We start from the raw sequence: 20,292 nt of genomic DNA, 5'->3' as shown, positions 1-20,292 counted from the left end.
ATCATTAGGCCAATGAGATTAACAACAAAGAATTGTTTGTTTCTTATCTAACAAAAGAATAGTCTAGTCTAGTGAAAACATAGGTGAACTAAATAAACTAGAACTTTCCAAACGAAACAACCAAATGTTTCAAGCTTGAAAGAAACTAAAATCAATAGTACATTCCTTCCAATGCAATTCTAAAGATAACTTTTGCTTTCTTCCTTTAGAACCTAACACCTGTATAAGTTGTGATTCCACTATGCTAAAAGCTAGAAGACAGAGGTTTCCAGCTCTACCATGTATGGTCTCCACTTCTCTGGGCCTCAATTCCCTTGTTTCTTAAAAAGTTTCCAAGAAAATGTCTAATATTAATTCTAAGTCTGTGATACTAAGCCCATAAATCTAGAATATATTATGATCTACATTTTCTGTAAGTACTAAGATTTATAAGATCCAAATAAAGCAAGAAATCTGCAGAAACTTAAGAATAATAAGCCAGGTTTCAATTCATGTTTTGAAACAGTTTTATAAAGCTTTAAGTAATATGAAAATGTGGGTGTTATTAAAGATTTAAGGAAGCTTATATTATATAACAAGTTTCAACATGAACTTGCTGTAGGAACACATGTATAAGCATCCCCGAAGACAGGCTGAGTATTGAAGCTGGTTATATCCTTCTAACACATTATCTAATATAGTCTGATACATAGAAATCATAGGCAATAGATTTTACAGCAAGGGGAAAGAAAAGAGTATAATGTAGTTAAGGTGCTAGAATGTGGATACAAATGGTTTAAGTATCCAAGCTCAGTTGTGTGACCTTGGCCAAGATACTTTATCTCACTCTGCCTTGGTGTCCACAACTGTAAACTGGAAAGATAAATAATATCTGCTTCACAGTGTGGCTGTTATACATATTAAATAAACATAGGTAAATACTTCAAAGAGTGCCTGTATGTAGTTAGTGCAACTAAAGTTTGCTATTACTATACCCTGAATTTACATTAAAAGTTAATTCCTTCCTTATCCACAAATAGTTTTGATATACAACACAGTTATAAAGTTAGAAATATTTAAGGAAATTTAACTTAATTTTCTAGTGCTATCAAAAGCTGCAGATTACACACAATGAAATAAAAATTTTATTCTTTTTAACTAACCTTTGTAAATCTCTCTAGCTGAGCACATTAACAACACTAGGCTAATTCAAATTAAGATTCTCTCATTAAACTTATATTTTGGCATAAAGAAAAAGAGTTATTAATATGAATATTTACAAGAGGAGAAAAAGGCAACAACTTGAACCTACATTTTATTACATTTTTTCTATGGTGTCATTTTCTTATCAATGCAATGAGATTCTTATTTATTGGGAAAATTAGCACACTGTGGTTTTGTTATATGAATTAGAAGTATTTTCCCTGTTTATTCTTTGGTTTTGATTTATGGTAGCTTTCTCAAGCCAAATTTTTATGTTTTATGTGCTCTAATTTATCACTCTTACATTTTCTGGGTTTTATGAGGTACTTAGGGTTTTTTATTTTTTTACATGTATTACTTTTTAACATTCACATGGCGTGATCAAAGTCTTTTTTTTTCACCATTGCTCTTTGATTGGTATTGATTTAATTTTTTATAAATTACAAGGCATGAATCCAACTTCTCACTTCTTTTCAGATGACCATTCAGTTGTCCCAAAACTTGTATTGACTATTACATCACTCTTTTTAATCCCTCCTGGTTTGAAATGCTACATTAATTATGAAATAGTGATATGTATTTTTTCCAATTTTTGTCCTATTTAATTTGATCCCATTGATCTCTCTATTCACATGCCAGTATTAACATTTGCTGTTGTTTAAATTATTGTAAATCAGTCTTTTTTATTTAGTCATATCATCTAAATAACTGATGTTTGACTAGGAGTTCTCTTGTGGCACAGTGGGTTAAAGACCTGGCATTGTTACTGCTGTGGTGCAGGTTTGATCCCTGGCCCAGGAACTTCTGTATACTTGTGGAAGCAGCCAAAAAAATATTTATGTTTGCCTATATAAAAAAATAAACTTGGTATGATAGTTATAAACTCATTTGTTTATTAATTTTTTAACTGTGGAAATAGTTTTCCCATTGATGTTCTTAAGCTTTCCAAATATAAAATCTACCATTTATGAATAACAGTATTACATACACCTCTTCAAATTTTATACCTTCAATTTCTTTCCATTTTCTAATTATACTATCTAGAACAATATTACATAATACATGGTAATAGTTGACAGCTTCCTGTTATTGCCAATGGAAGTTAATGCCTCTAGTGTGTTCCTATTTAACATACACATTTAAGTATATGTATATTTAGTATACTCTATATAATATATAGCTTAACTATGTAGAAAGAACACTACACATATTGCTCAAAAAAGTATAATCAAATGTAGAATTATTATATAGAGAAATATGTATCAATACATATCAAATATGTAATGTTGCCAATTGACATTTACCTTTGTGTTAGTACTAGATTTATAGTTAAGCAGATTTTTTAATATCAACTTTAGTGCTTTACCTCAGTTCTTAATCTTTTGGTTGGATCAAGCCCTTTATCTAAGTTCATTCAGAAGGGCTTATACCATCAAGAGTGCCTGTCTTCTTGTATGTTCAAAAATTTTTGTCACTCTTATTCTTGAACAGAATCAACTTAGAATGAAATTCTAGGGTATTCTTTGAGTGTCTTGTAGAAATTACCCCATTGTCCTCTAGAACAGAAATCTGTTAGGAAGAAGTCTAAAACCAGTAAGATTCTTTCCTCTTATAATTTGCCCTGCTGTTCAAATAATTCTTTAGTTTTTCTTATAGCTTAATACAAGATATTTTATTTTATTAGTTTTTCCTAAGACAGAGTATCCTTTTAAGTTGTAAATTAAGATCTTTATTTCTGTAAGTTTATTTCTGACAAGTTTTAATAAATGGCTGTTCTGTCCCATTTGTTTTCTTCTTTGTGGACCAAGTTATATGTTTTTCAGCTTTCTTTTCCTTATCTTCAATATCAGCATTTTCTCTCTCATCTTTTTAATTTTTATGATTTTTCACCCTTTTATTTCTATCCTCTATGTTCTCTTCCAATTGCACTGCTTCCGTTTTTTCTATTTCTCTAATTATTTGATTTCTTTAATTCATTTGAATTTTGCCAACTCAGATTTTTATTATAGTTGATTTACAATGTCAATTTCTGCCACACAGCAAAGTGACCCAAATATACGTATATACAATCTTTTCCTCATAGTATTCTCCACCATGTTCTATCACAAGTGATTGGATATAGTTCCCTATGCTATACAGCAGGACATCATTGCTTTCCCCATTTCAAATCCAGTAGTTTGTATCTACTAACCCCAAACTCCCAGTCCATCCTACCTCCCTCACCCTTCCCCTTGGCAACCACAAGTCTGTTCTCTATGTCCATGAGTTTGTTTCTATTCTATACATAGGTTTATTTTTGCCATATTTTAGATTCCATATATAAGTGAAATCATCTGGTATCTTTCTCCTGCTTACTTCACTTAGTATGTGAATCTCTAGTTCCATCCATATTGCTTCAAATGGCATTATCTTGTTCTTTTTATGGGTGAGTAGTATTTCATTGTATATATAATACCCCATATTCTTAATCCATTCATCTGTTGATGGACACTTAGGTTGTTTCTAAGTCTTGGCTAGAATTTTATCTTTTCTGCTGTCTCATCATCACATTTATAGGCACTTAAAGCTTTCATTTCATAGACTCAGTTGTCTCATATATATAATTATGTAGTTTGTAAGTGTTGACCATAATTTATATTTACTTGGTAGTAACATTTTTCTACGGAATGATATTAACTTTTCATCCGCCAAATGCTACTATTGTTTCTTTCCTCATATTTTCTTGTATCTTTGAATATATCCTGTGCCCATTCATTTTTTATTACACATCATTTTAGGAGGTTTTTCCTATCAAACTATCTGTGTATGAATCACGATGTGGAGCAGATCTAACTTTTTTTTGGTTGGAATTTCCATTGAACCCAGTTTTGTGTATGTTCTTTCAATCTTTAATTCTTCCCAGACTACAAAGTATTCTCTTCCCATTCCCACTGACAGACTATTTTCTAAAAATATAATCAGTCTTTGTTATTCCTTCTTCGGTCACAATTATTCACAGGGAAACTCCCAAGCCCATTTCTGCACCCAATCCCTACTATTACAAAGAGAGTTTTAGACATTTCATCCTGTGGGGTAGGCACCTCATTTTGTAATATTTTCTTTGCATCTTCGTTTTGCAAATATAAGTAGTCCCTCTCTTCTTCTTCTTGCACCCCCTGCTTGATATTCACCATTATTTGGTTTCATTGTGACCTATATTTTGGCCTGTGTTTTAGTTTTGTTGTAGTTTCACTGAAAAAAGTAGAAATAAAATTTGTTTCTCAATATCCTGCATATTTTTCAGGGAAACGAATAAAAGCTGACTTTACGCTCTTACCATTAAACCAGAAGTCTTGTAGGTGAATTTCTTAGCAAACCATCCAATAATAACTCTAAAGCTATCCATTAAGCACTGCCTTTAAAAATAATGAAAAGACATGTCATAGACTATGAGAAGATAGCTGTAAGTCACATATGCAGATACAAAATTAAAATATAGAATATAAAGGATTATGCAAATCATAGCATCGGCCCAACATAAATAGTTTTTATGCAAGGCAATTTATGAAAGAAATCCAAATGACCCAATAATCATAATAAAATATGATAAACTTCAATAGCAGTCAGGTGGGAAAAAAATTTTAAATCTAAATTTACAAAACATGAAATGGGCAGTGTGAGGTAATTTCATACCCTGTTACAAGCATACTTTGGTGCAAACACCTTGGTAAACAATTTGATAATTATTAGTTGTCAGCAATTCCATTCTTTTTTTTTTTTTTTTTTTTTTTGTCTTTTGTCTTTTGTTGTTGTTGTTGTTGTTGCTATTTCTTGGGCCGCTCCCGCGGCATATGGAGGTTCCCAGGCTAGGGGTCTAATCGGAGCTGTAGCCACTGGCCTACGCCAGAGCCACAGCAACGCAGGATCCGAGCCACGTCTGCAACCTATACCACAGCTCACGGCAATGCCAGATCCTTAACCCACTGAACAAAGGCAGGGGTCGAACCCGCAACCTCATGGTTCCACTGCTTTTTTTGCCACCAAAGAGGTGCAGTATCATTTTTGATATAGGGAGCCCATTCCAAAAGTACCATATCCATGCATATTCCCAGCCAACAGAGAAAAGTTGTATTAGTGCTTTTTAAATATATTTGTGCTCTTGGAGGCAATTCTACTCTTGGTGCTTTTGGGAAGGGCTTTTCACATGCATCCCCTTAAAGGATATGGTTTGGGGTCCTTGGAAATACCAGGAAAAGATATCAGGCCACCCATTAAATGGGTATACTTTGATTTTTGGTAGCTTCTTAAGATGATGCATTCCTTATTCTATGCAGCAAGAATTTCTTAACCTCTAAATCTATTTATCACCATGAATTCAGGTTTCAGTCAACCAACTGGCAAATGTTCAGACCAATTCTTAGCTGTTTAGGTGAAATCTCTGCTAAGCATACCTGTAATGAGAAATTAGCTTATCTTTATAATAATTTTCTTTCCTTGTGTAATATCTGAATCTATACTCAAATATATTCTCCAGGATTTTACTAAAATACAAATTTGCAAAGTTATGTAAGTTTTTTGTTTTGTTTTTGCTTTTCAGGGCCATACCTGTGGCATATTGAGGTTCCCAGGTTAGGGGTCCAATCGGAGCTACACCTGCTGGCCTACACCACAGCCACAGCAACTCCAGATTCAAGTCGTGTCTGCAACCTATACCACAGCTTGCGGCAACGCTGGATCCTTAACCCACTGCGAGAGGCCAGGGATCGTACCTGCAACCTCATGGTTCCTAGTCTGATTCATTTCTGATGTGCCATGATGGGAACTCCCAAAGTTACGTAAGTTTTTGATGGGGCAGAGCTCTTCTACCTGACGTTGAACATGTACATTGTTTCTTCTCACCTCTACTCTAATAGTGTAACTAGGATTTGAGTCTGGTCTTAGGTCTGCCGATAATGAGGGGTGAGGACACAGGAAAATGGCCTTCTTTCATAAGGCATAAGGCAAAGAGTCCTGGACTAGGGTGTTGATGGGTGTTTATATAGGGAAGCTCTGCCCAGCAAAAAGGGAGGAGAAACTGCGCCCACTGGTAAAGGAGGCTCAGTAGTGTTGGGGGATTTGGAGTACTCAGAGGCATTTAAATCCTCATGTGTCCCCATTTCCATTTTCAGGGTTCTCTACTCTCCCCATCAATGGTGGGAATTTTACCTGAGACCTGGCAAGGATGTCTATTATGATGATGCTGTTGGAGAGAATTTAATTGTTTGCTTATCTCAGCACTGTGTGGGCACTTCCTGATTAAATATAGTCACGCTAGGAGGTGTTATTACATTTCTAAGAGACTAGGTTTCTCTTAGTTTGGGCATAGAAATTTCCTGGTTTTCTCACTGTACTTTGAGCTGCAAATTTGGGATTTTGAGTGTATGCTATCTTTTTTGGTGATTCTCTAGTGTAATAAAAAGTAGACAGTTGACTCTATAGGGTTTGTGTGCTTTATATCCTTCACACTGTTCTGTGGAATTGGCTTCTCAGTGCTCCGAAGTTAGCCTTACAATTAGCTCTTTATTCCTGGTAACTGTAGGTGATAACTTAATTAAATGCTCAATCACTGTGTTTCATGATCTGGATCCTTACTACCTTGAAATCCAACTTGTCCATATAACAAATTTCAGATTTCTCTTTTCTTTTTTTAATTTTTTTTCCAGGGCCACACCTGTGGTAAATGGAAGTTCCCAGGCTAAGTGTCGCATCAGAGCTGCAGCTGCCGGCCTATGCCACAGCCATAGCAACACCAGATCTGAGCCATCTGTGACCTACATCACAGCTCATGACAACGTCAGGTCCTTAACTCAGTGAGCAAAGCCAGGGATTGAACCTGCATCCTCATGGGTACTATTCAGATTCCTAACCCACTAAGTCCACAATGAGAACTTGAGATTTCTTTTTCTTAAGGATATGATGTCTCCATCAGTATCTGGTAGCATTCTGGTTGGAAACGATAAGAGCTACTTAGCTTGTTTAAATAGAAAAGGAATTTATTAAAATACATTTGGTAGATTATACAATCTTTCGAGGGATAGAAATATAGTCTTTGAAGCTGCAGAGCCAGAGAAAATGGACAAACAGTACTCTAAGTACAGCCTCAGCAAATACACCACTGCTGCTACCACTGGGAGACAGGGGCACAGCTTGCCCTGTAAACTTTAGGTATTAAACAGCAGAAATTCTGTTCATGCTGCTTCCTAAAGCCTGATTTTTCTCTCACCATTCTAAGCAGAAGATGGATTCCTTATTGTGGCTATCTCCTCATGTGGCTCATTTCCAAATTGAAGTTTTTTCGGTGGCTGTGTCTGATTTGCCTAGATTAAGTCATGTGCCAGTGTTATATCTGTAAAGGTAGCAGAGAAATGAATTCTGGCTTCCAACTTTGGTAGTGAGAGGAAGGGGTTAATTGTCTAAGATTTATTTCCCATGGGCTGGTATTGCAGACAGGGAATATACCTTCTTCCTGGCAGATTGATTTAGGAACTGAGTATTGCTCCATGAAACTGGCAGCAGGTCATTGCTTAAGGTAGTCATAATTTGTAGAGTCCTGAGGTGTTGAGCCAGGACTAGGAGCCTGGATAATGCTGTGTACACTAAGCTTGCATCTTTGATTATGCCAGGAATGGGTTGATTTCCCTATTGGTGCTGCTTAAATGCTATGGTCCAAGTATCAAGAACCTTCTTTGAAAGTTTGAGGTCTGTCCTTGTTAAATCCTTGTTAACTACCCCAGAATGTAAAGAGCAATGGGGGAACAGCTCTCCTACTACTGTCTTTGTGACTCTTACTAAAAAAAAAAAAAAAAAAAAATGCTGTCCTAGGAGGTCTAATGTCTGTGATTCTGATCGTTTCTCAGATTGCTGTGCATGTCAGCAAGTTTCATTATTGTTATAGAAAGATGATGAGCAGCTCGATCTTAATATCTTTCCGCAGAAGATAAATAAACCAATCCATAATTCAATTGTATTTTTTATATTGAAACATATGCTAATTATAAATAGTTAGCTAGGATTATAATTTTTTTTAATATGTGGTTACAAAGTTGAGATTCTTATTTGATATCCTGGAACGTTTACAACAAAATTTAGAAGATAAAAGGAAATAGAAGGAAAATAGAGAAAAAAACATGGTTCTCTGGTTCACATTCAATGCTGTCTGGTCTTATTTTGCTGGAGACAGATCAATTATTTTCTTTTTTTTAATATTTTATTTTTACTTTTTTTTTGTCTTTTTGCTGTTTCTTGGGCTGCTCCCGCGGTGTATGGAGGTTCCCAGGCTAGGGGTCTAATTGGAGCTGTAGCCACTGGCCTACACCAGAGCCACAGCAATGCAGGATCCGAGCCACGTCTGCAACCTACACCACAGCTCACGGCAATGCCGGATCGTCAACCCACTGAACAAGGGCAGGGACCGAACCCGCAACCTCATGGTTCCTAGTCGGATTCGTTAACCACTGCGCCACGACGGGAACTCCAGCAATTCCATTCTTAGTTATGTACTTTAGAAAGACACTTGCCTAAGACAGAAGTTTATAAGAACAATTTTTATAACAGTAAAAATTCACGTATAAAATAAATTTTTTACAGTTTTGATTATTTCATTGTTTGAGGATGCTACAAATGTTGATCCATTCCTCTGTTGATGTATATTTAAATTGTTTCCATGAAAGTAATTGATCTGGAGTTCCCGTCGTGGCGCAGTGGTTAACGAATCCGACTAGGAACCATGAGGTTGCGGGTTCGGTCCCTGCCCTTGCTCAGTGGGTTGACGATCCGGCATTGCCGTGAGCTGTGGTGTAGGTTGCAGACGTGGCTCGGATCCTGCATTGCTGTGGCTCTGGTGTAGGCCAGTGGCTACAGCTCCAATTAGACCCCTAGCCTGGGAACCTCCATACACCGCGGGAGCAGCCCAAGAAACAGCAAAAAGACAAAAAAAAAGTAAAAATAAAATATTAAAAAAAAAGAAAATAATTGATCTGTCTCCAGCAAAATAAGACCAGACAGCATTGAATGTGAACCAGAGAACCATGTTTTTTTCTCTATTTTCCTTCTATTTCCTTTTATCTTCTAAATTTTGTTGTAAACGTTCCAGGATATCAAATAAGAATCTCAACTTTGTAACCACATATTAAAAAAAATTATAATCCTAGCTAACTATTTATAATTAGCATATGTTTCAATATAAAAAATACAATTGAATTATGGATTGGTTTATTTATCTTCTGCGGAAAGATATTAAGATCGAGCTGCTCATCATCTTTCTATAACAATAATGAAACTTGCTGACATGCACAGCAATCTGAGAAACGATCAGAATCACAGACATTAGACCTCCTAGGACAGCATTTTTTTTTTTTTTTTTTTTTTTAGTAAGAGTCACAAAGACAGTAGTAGGAGAGCTGTTCCCCCATTGCTCTTTACATTCTGGGGTAGTTAACAAGGATTTAACAAGGACAGACCTCAAACTTTCAAAGAAGGTTCTTGATACTTGGACCATAGCATTTAAGCAGCACCAATAGGGAAATCAACCCATTCCTGGCATAATCAAAGATGCAAGCTTAGTGTACACAGCATTATCCAGGCTCCTAGTCCTGGCTCAACACCTCAGGACTCTACAAATTATGACTACCTTAAGCAATGACCTGCTGCCAGTTTCATGGAGCAATACTCAGTTCCTAAATCAATCTGCCAGGAAGAAGGTATATTCCCTGTCTGCAATACCAGCCCATGGGAAATAAATCTTAGACAATTAACCCCTTCCTCTCACTACCAAAGTTGGAAGCCAGAATTCATTTCTCTGCTACCTTTACAGATATAACACTGGCACATGACTTAATCTAGGCAAATCAGACACAGCCACCGAAAAAACTTCAATTTGGAAATGAGCCACATGAGGAGATAGCCACAATAAGGAATCCATCTTCTGCTTAGAATGGTGAGAGAAAAATCAGGCTTTAGGAAGCAGCATGAACAGAATTTCTGCTGTTTAATACCTAAAGTTTACAGGGCAAGCTGTGCCCCTGTCTCCCAGTGGTAGCAGCAGTGGTGTATTTGCTGAGGCTGTACTTAGAGTACTGTTTGTCCATTTTCTCTGGCTCTGCAGCTTCAAAGACTATATTTCTATCCCTCGAAAGATTGTATAATCTACCAAATGTATTTTAATAAATTCCTTTTCTATTTAAACAAGCTAAGTAGCTCTTATCGTTTCCAACCAGAATGCTACCAGATACTGATGGAGACATCATATCCTTAAGAAAAAGAAATCTCAAGTTCTCATTGTGGACTTAGTGGGTTAGGAATCTGAATAGTACCCATGAGGATGCAGGTTCAATCCCTGGCTTTGCTCACTGAGTTAAGGACCTGACGTTGTCATGAGCTGTGATGTAGGTCACAGATGGCTCAGATCTGGTGTTGCTATGGCTGTGGCATAGGCCGGCAGCTGCAGCTCTGATGCGACACTTAGCCTGGGAACTTCCATTTACCACAGGTGTGGCCCTGGAAAAAAAATTAAAAAAAGAAAAGAGAAATCTGAAATTTGTTATATGGACAAGTTGGATTTCAAGGTAGTAAGGATCCAGATCATGAAACACAGTGATTGAGCATTTAATTAAGTTATCACCTACAGTTACCAGGAATAAAGAGCTAATTGTAAGGCTAACTTCGGAGCACTGAGAAGCCAATTCCACAGAACAGTGTGAAGGATATAAAGCACACAAACCCTATAGAGTCAACTGTCTACTTTTTATTACACTAGAGAATCACCAAAAAAGATAGCATACACTCAAAATCCCAAATTTGCAGCTCAAAGTACAGTGAGAAAACCAGGAAATTTCTATGCCCAAACTAAGAGAAACCTAGTCTCTTAGAAATGTAATAACACCTCCTAGCGTGACTATATTTAATCAGGAAGTGCCCACACAGTGCTGAGATAAGCAAACAATTAAATTCTCTCCAACAGCATCATCATAATAGACATCCTTGCCAGGTCTCAGGTAAAATTCCCACCATTGATGGGGAGAGTAGAGAACCCTGAAAATGGAAATGGGGACACATGAGGATTTAAATGCCTCTGAGTACTCCAAATCCCCCAACACTACTGAGCCTCCTTTACCAGTGGGCGCAGTTTCTCCTCCCTTTTTGCTGGGCAGAGCTTCCCTATATAAACACCCATCAACACCCTAGTCCAGGACTCTTTGCCTTATGCCTTATGAAAGAAGGCCATTTTCCTGTGTCCTCACCCCTCATTATCGGCAGACCTAAGACCAGACTCAAATCCTAGTTACACTATTAGAGTAGAGGTGAGAAGAAACAATGTACATGTTCAACGTCAGGTAGAAGAGCTCTGCCCCATCAAAAACTTACGTAACTTTGGGAGTTCCCATCATGGCACATCAGAAATGAATCAGACTAGGAACCATGAGGTTGCAGGTACGATCCCTGGCCTCTCGCAGTGGGTTAAGGATCCAGCGTTGCCGCAAGCTGTGGTATAGGTTGCAGACACGACTTGAATCTGGAGTTGCTGTGGCTGTGGTGTAGGCCAGCAGGTGTAGCTCCGATTGGACCCCTAACCTGGGAACCTCAATATGCCACAGGTATGGCCCTGAAAAGCAAAAACAAAACAAAAAACTTACATAACTTTGCAAATTTGTATTTTAGTAAAATCCTGGAGAATATATTTGAGTATAGATTCAGATATTACACAAGGAAAGAAAATTATTATAAAGATAAGCTAATTTCTCATTACAGGTATGCTTAGCAGAGATTTCACCTAAACAGCTAAGAATTGGTCTGAACATTTGCCAGTTGGTTGACTGAAACCTGAATTCATGGTGATAAATAGATTTAGAGGTTAAGAAATTCTTGCTGCATAGAATAAGGAATGCATCATCTTAAGAAGCTACCAAAAATCAAAGTATACCCATTTAATGGGTGGCCTGATATCTTTTCCTGGTATTTCCAAGGACCCCAAACCATATCCTTTAAGGGGATGCATGTGAAAAGCCCTTCCCAAAAGCACCAAGAGTAGAATTGCCTCCAAGAGCACAAATATATTTAAAAAGCACTAATACAACTTTTCTCTGTTGGCTGGGAATATGCATGGATATGGTACTTTTGGAATGGGCTCCCTATATCAAAAATGATACTGCACCTCTTTGGTGGCAAAAAAAGCAGTGGCTTGAAAACAGAAGAAGGAATCCAGGCACAATTCATGTTCAATAGCAGCATTAACAAGGTTATCAGCTGATCTGACTCATAGGAATCTTTTGTAGTAAATGTCTGATCACTAAATTCTTAGGACCTAAGTAGATGAATAGTACACTTGGGTCAGTTCACAGAGCTGGCATGATTTTCATAAGAAATAACTATGTATAACTGGGGAGTATGTTACAACAATATAAAAATTGCCTACTGTAAATCTTCCTGTTTGGTTTCGCCAAAAGGACCTACAGTTAACCACTGGGCTAAATGTTCACTAAGGAAAAGGGGCATTGAAAGAAATCTCTGAGATGATTAGATACTAGCTTTAGATGCACAGTCTGAAGTCACAGAATATTGTCTTCTATGGTAGGAATGGGGTTTAGGGGGAAAAAAAATAGAATTGTGACAAGAGACTACCTGAAGTTGATTGTTATTGAACTCTAATCCTACCTGTTCCAGTAGAAAAGAAGCTTACAACAATGATATCTATTGTGCTATCTAGCTTTTGGCAGTGAAAGCTTATCTCTGCTCTATTCAGCATCACCTTAGAGCTAGAATCACCCGTAGACCCATTCACTCATATCTGGTAGTTGATGCTAGCTGTTGGCCAGAGCATGTCTAAATCTTAGCTGGGGCTATTAGCCAATGAATGGCCACTGGATGTGGTCTGGACTTCCTCACAACATAGTACTTACATTCCAACCACCACAGTCATCCCAAGAAAAAGAACAAGCCAGGAGGAAGTTGTACGTCTGTTTCTAACACAGCCTTAGAAGCAGAATCATTTTTTTCATATTCTGTTGTTCAAAGCAGTCACAAGGATCTCACTATAGTCAAGGGGAAGAATTATAAACTTTTATCTCTTGATGAGGGAGTAACAGGGTTCTGGGAGAATATGTGGGACCAGAAAAATCATGGCAGTCATTTTGGAAATGTATGATCTTTCACATCATTTACCTGGTTCCAAGGTGTATAGTTGGAATAGCTATACTCTGTAACTGGAAAACATTTCCATAATGGCTCCCAAATTAATGAATCATTTTAAATGGCAAAGATAATCATACACTTAATCAGGCAATTTTTCCCGTTGCAGTTGTTTTCCAAAATTTGGTCTTCTTTGGGGAGAAAATAAACCCTGCATCTACTTGCCTGCTGGTTCATAAACATTAATCGGACAAATTTTTATTTTTGCTATCCCAGTAAGTAGAGACTGTGAGAAGCACTTTATTACTCTGAGGTAGGTCAATAGTATAACTTAACAGTCTTATTTCTGGGCTAAATCAACTATTAGGTTCTCTGTTATAATTTAAGTAAAAGACCTTAATTTCACCATCTCACAGAACATCATGCTGGTCATTATGCTGATGCCATCATATGTCTAGGTCCTGATGAGCACAAAGAAGTCAGTACTTTAAATACCTTGGTAATATGTGAGTGTTAGTGGCTGTGGAAATAATCTCAGGAAATTTCAGAAGCCTGCTACCCACCATGAATTTTCAGAGTATGGTAGTCCAGGGGGTAGTTAAAAATTAGTTGCTGCATCTTGCAATTCTAACTTCTGAGAGAGAGATGACACCTGACAGTACACTTTAAGGAAAAATCCTTGTGAACCATGTTTTGTGTGCTGCTGGAAGTAATTTATTAAGTGAATTGGAGTGTTAACTTGGAATTGGGCCACAGTAAGAGGTGGTTGTCCAGCTCATTCAGACTTGAGTGCAGGCACATCTTTCTCTTAGCCCAGGCAGCCATGGTGCTTGGGGTATCCATGGCAGTTCACGCTACTTTGTGGAAATTAAGTCCCAATTAGAAATCTACAACTCAGATGCTAAAGAGAAAGAAGTATGCCCTCTTTTTTGTTTGTTGGGTTTTTTTTTTTTTTTTTTTTTTTTTTTTAGGGCTGCATCTGAGGCACATGGACTTTCTCAGCAAGATCCAGGCCATGTCTGGGAACTACACCACAGCTCAGAGCAATGCCAGATTTTTCACCTACTGAGCAGGGCCAGGGATCAAACTCCATCTTCATGGATACCAGCCGAGTTCATTTCCACTCAGCCACAATAGAAACTCTGAAAGTATGCCCTCTTTGACTAGAAATTTCTCTCTTTTGGCTTTCTGTTGGTCTCCCTTAGAGACTGAACACCTGACCACAATACATCATGGTATATTGAAGCCCGAGCTGTCCATTACACACTAAACATGCAAATTATTAAGTTGGACATACCCATCAATGTTCCATCAGCAAATTCTTAAGGTCACGAAATTTTGCATGAGCAGCTGGCTCAATTTCCAGTGTGCCTTTTCCTGCTGCATTATCATCACTTCCTCAACCTATTCCTATTAACATACGGAAAGAGGGATTTTTATGACTACTTGATTACAGAGAAAACTTTTTCTGATTTCAGAAAGTTCTCAATATGCTGGCATTAGTTTAAAATGAACTCTTGTGGGCTTACAGCCCTACTTGAGATGGTCCTAAGGGCAAACCTCCCAATGGGCAAATCTGTCAGGGTATATATTGTGACCCACTTGTTTTAGGAGGAGAGATTGCATGAAGAACAGGTACAATGACCAATAGTTTGACCAGATGATCTGAGGTTTGGATAAACCTCTCGTATTTAACTCAGAATTTGAGAATATTTTTGTCCCATACAAATGTCTAGCACAAAGTTCCCTGTGAAGAGGAGTTTTTAGTAATTAGGGGGACAAGTTCTTCTAACATGATGATATTAATCAGTCTTTTTTCCCTAGTTCCAGTAGTGTTTACTCAACAGGCTCATTTGCAGAGCAGCCATGGTGGCATAAGGAGGCTTTGAATAGCCTCAACATGTGGACATTCCCCTCACCAATGCTGATTTGGCTGTCACCACTACTGAGTGCCTATTTTTCCAGCAATTGCCACCATCCCTGAGTCCCTGATAGGTTCCCATATCCTGAGGAAACCAGACAGTCACTTGGCAGCAAGTTGATTATTTTGGACCACTTTCCCATAGTGGATTTTTCCTTATTGGAATAAACGCTTATTTGGGATTTGAATTTGATTTCTCTGCTTGCCATGCTTTGCCAAGAACACCATCTGTTGACTTACTGAATGTCAAGTCATCATCAGGTTAAACCAAACAATATTACTTCTGAGTAAGAAAAGTCAATTTACATTGGCGTTTTGACATTCATGGGTTTTGCTTGTACCCCCAAAACAACTGGCCTTATGGAATATCAGAATGGTTTTTTGAAGACTCAACAGCAAAGTCAAATGAAAGATAATACTTTGTGAGATTAAAAGCTATCCTATAATATACTACCTATTTTGTAAGGCTGTTCTCTCCACCCAGAATATAAGGCCTGTGATCCAAGAGGATATAGAAATAGAGATAGAAATGGGAATGGTTCATTTCACCTAAGAATCTGACTAAAACAATATCTATTTAAATTGAAGATACCTCCTAACATTAAAATGTGTATATATTGAGATTATTGCATCTTATCTCATAATCTTTTATCAGGAAAAAAATGTTCTCAAAAACTTATGATTATAATGTGTTTAAATTACTTGTCTACATGTTCTACCTTATTAAACTCAGACATAAACATTTAAACATAAAATAATCTTGTTATGTAAATCTTATTTATCAAGGAGTCAGAAAATATCTGCTATATAGTAGGTTCTCAGTATTTGTATAATAACTTAAATATAAAATCATTCAGCAAACCTTCAATATTTTCCATAAAAATTCATCTTGTATATAAATTAATAATATATTTAGTATGCAAAAGTATTGTTATTCAACAGTTCCAACCTTATTCCTTTTGTTGAAGAGATTTTTTATTATCATTGCTACAACTAACAGCCTCTAACATTAATCAAAAATTATATTGCTATACTGGAGTTCCCATCGTGGCTCAGTGGTTAATGAATCCAACTAGGAACCATGAGATGGTGGGTTCAATCCCTGGCCTCGCTCAGTGGGTTAAGGATCTGGCATTGCCATGAGCTGTGGTGTAGGTAGCAGATGCAGCTCAGATCCTGCATTGCTGTGGCTCTGGCGTAGGCCGGCAGCTATATCTCTGATTGGACCCCTAGCCTGGGAACCTCCATATGCTGCAGGAGCAGCCCTAGAAAGGCAAAAAGACAAAAAAATATATATATATATTGCTATAAACAATGGACTATTTCAGCAGTTATTTTATAAAAATAAGTTATATCTGATAAATATTTATTATTCCTAGCCATGGCACATCATTCTGTATAAATCAAAACAAGTTTGCTCCAACAAGTAAAAATATGACAGAATTCCTTTGAAATGGAAAGAAATGATATTCTAGGAAATAAATGTATTTTATTGCTATTCCCATAGACAGTAACTTAAATGTGTTTGCCCTCAGAACTACAAAAAAATCTCTGCCTACCCTGGGTTTCATTTTTAAGAGTTTGAACCTGTGAAGTAAACAAGGCTATCTTTTTGTTGCAGTCATTTTTAATTCAATTCTATAATAGTGAATCTGTGGTCCTCTTGAGCAGATATGGGCTTGCTTTTTTTTTAATGGGATCTGATCTCATGAGATGAGATTTATGATTTCCCACCTGGCTACTAGAGAGAAAAAAGGCAAACAAGAAAGAGTAGAAAGAAATTCTGCATGTAAATTTACATCAACTCTTCAGAGACATACTAATTTCATGCAACAAAAAATAAAAGCCTATAAATTATGTCAGTTATGACCAGAAATGGAATTACATATTTGTCTTGAGTCTCGAACACCCATTATTAAAATGGTTCATAAAACTCCAAGTCACTGGAGTTTTGTTTCAAAAGTAACAAAAGAAAAAGCCACAAAAGTTGTTAAAATTACTTAAGAATAAAATATATCATTATTTTATCAGAGTAAAAAAGACATAATACATATTGGATATAACTATAGTTCCTTGATATAGTTTATATGTCATAACTCAAAAAATTCTATTTTATGTCCATTAATAACAAAAAAAGAAGAACCTCAAATTAAAGGAGAGTCAGCCATCTTGTCTACCTTCTTACTTCAAATCCACCTTGTTTTATGATTCAAAGATTGTGATATCTTCAGAATTAGTTATTCTGACGATGTAGTTAAATCTGTATATGATGCAACTGTACCCTTCACAGATTTTTATACCTCCTACCAGACAAGGGTCATGTTCACTCATTGTGTTCACAGACTCCATTAAAGCACTAAGAAGCACTAATGCAGATACTTTCCTCAATACATCTAGGCAAGAAACAGATGTGTAAATTACTAAGAATAACATAAGAAAAAATGAAGTTGGTCTTCAATAAAGTTATATGTCACATGTTGTGGGGACTCGTCAATATATTCTAACTTGAATATTAAGGAATATTCAAAATAGGTGGCAATGTTAAAACTAATATTTAAGGCTAATTATATATTTCTGTGTGTCCCAGAATGTCTGCTACAGTGCCAAGTATATGGTACTTACTTAACAAATGGTTAATGAATGCATTTTTTAGGAAAAATTTAAAATAATGAAATTTGAATTATGTAAATATGAAGTTTCACGAACAAAATCAGTGTGGCATAACTGCTAATAGTCTTGGTTAATATGTGATGGTAATTAATATCACATTATGACGATCATGCTATGCAACAGTTGAGGACCTCCTCAAGAGGAACACAAGTTGACCTGAAGTGCCATGTCACTCTGAGGCTGCAAATTTAGCCCTAACATAGCAAATACTCTCAAAATGTAACATCTTCCAATCTAATTCCATCAGAAATCTTTACGAGATGTGTTTATGTTTGATCACTGTAACAGGCAATGTTGCTGTTCTACCTTAAAGTAAAACAAGTCAAAGGAATCCACTCTGGATATTATTAAAGGACATTAGCAGCTATTGAAGTCTGGTAGCAGATGGCCTTCATTATATGAACCTTTTGTCTTTAAACAAAGATTTTTGTAAAAGCACAATTTAAAAGTTTGGGGCTAAGCAGAAACTAATGAGCAGCGTAGATAAAAAATCTCTGCTTTCAAAAGCTACATGTTTTTCACCAAGTATATATTCCATCACTCTGTACTGTCAGTCTCCTCATTTGACCTTACAAAATTTCAGAAAGGTAAAAGGACAAAGCTATCCCTAATAATCTACTAATCTCACTGCATCTGCTGAAACATCTTAGTATCGACCATTAGTGAGATGGATGAGAAGGGTAGCCTTCACTCCCCTGGTGATGGATGGAGGCTATTTCTTTGTTAGCAACAACCATTCTTGACTGGCATGCAAGCCTGAGAGTGGGAACCAAGGGTATTTTTTTCAGTTTACTCAAATAAAGAGACACATCCATTCTACCCAGATTAGATAGATGCACGAACTACTCTATGTCCTTAAAAACTGCATTTCTTTGTGTGCTATAGAATCTCTTTCACTCCACTTCTGGCTGAGTTTAAAGACTGACTCTCCCTGAAAGTCTAAAAAGCACTTTAAATTCCTCAACTGGGAGGCAGGAGAACTGGATTATAACTGTGTGAGTCTCTTGCCAATTAGGTAATTTTGTAAAAGTCATTTGGCCATGCTGTAGCTCTTTTTCCCCCATATACCTGCTTTAAGGGCTTTTTGAGACTGTAACTATAAAATGTTTACCATATGCAAAAAAAAAGTGTAAGAAGTAAAACAAAATTAAAACAATTATGAAACTAGAGGTTGAAATAAAATTTATTTCAGCTTTCAAAAAAAAAAAAAGAGAATGTTTAGGAGTTTCTGTTGTGGCTCAGTGAATTAAGGACCCAACATAGTGAGGGTTCAATCCCTGGCCACACTCAGTGCATTAAGGATCCAGCATTGCCACAAGCTGTGACATAGGTGGCAGATGTGGCTCGGATCCAGTGTTTCTGTGCATGCGGCATAGTTGCAGTTCTGATTTGACCCCTAGCCTGGGAAATTCCAGATGCCACAGGTGCAGCCCTTAAAAAAAAAAAAAAAAATATATATATATATATATTTAAACCAATTTTGGAAAAATGGTCATCTGTGATCGATACAAAACTAGCAAAGTCAAGAACTTCAAAGGAGGGAATGGATTTGTACTCAGCCTTATCTAATCTATCTTTTATATTAGATTACCTTAATTTACTTAACTATTTCATTATACCGCTTTATTTTAATAATATTCTACTTTTTAAAAAAGACAAAAACCCCTAAAGGGAGTATAACATCTATCCCCTACCCTCTCGCTATTATCTTATCTTCTATCTCACACCTGACCAATAGACTTTCCTCAAAAACTCCATTCTTATCACTCCATTCTTATTTATAAATTCACAGCAAATACACCTATCCTTCTCTTCTACTTCCTGATAGGGTCCAAATCAAGACATACTTCTTTCTTGGCAATGTAAGAGATCACCCCAAGTCAGAGACCCCCACCCTCTTCTGGAATGGTTAACTTATAACTGGTTTGGGCACTGAAGAAATAGTCACCAAAAATGTGTATGTCTTAAAGATCTTAAAGGTAACAGGAAATGCTGCCCAGAGAGTAAAAAATTAGAAGGTCACCTTAATTAGAAGGGACCTTAGCACCAGATACAGAAACTGAGGTAGATTAAGACTGATCATGAGGGGGAGAGGAAAACACATAGGTATCAACCAAGAGAGGAGTTTTAAAGGAATAGAACCTTCTCCTTCTGTGATTCTTCATCACTTACTGCCCCCACATTATGCTTAATTTCCACAGGTCTGTGAAAGAGAAGCTAAATAGAAAATAATACCTAAAAATATGAGGGAAAATCTATTCTGTGCCCCAAACTCTGCCTGGTGTAGGGTAATACAGAATTAGAAAGGCAAGAGCCACACCAGAAAGTAATTTGTAAACTAATTTTAAGCCATTTAAGCAAGTAATGACCATAAATTT

Source organism: Sus scrofa, chromosome 13 (assembly GCF_054392235.1).
Source record: "Sus scrofa isolate SSC_HxYL_T2T_F1_AM1 chromosome 13, Sscrofa_HxYL_maternal_Yorkshire_Landrace_v2.0, whole genome shotgun sequence".
NCBI classification, from domain to species: Eukaryota; Metazoa; Chordata; class Mammalia; order Artiodactyla; family Suidae; genus Sus; species Sus scrofa.
Note: the sequence above shows the minus strand (reverse complement) of the source record.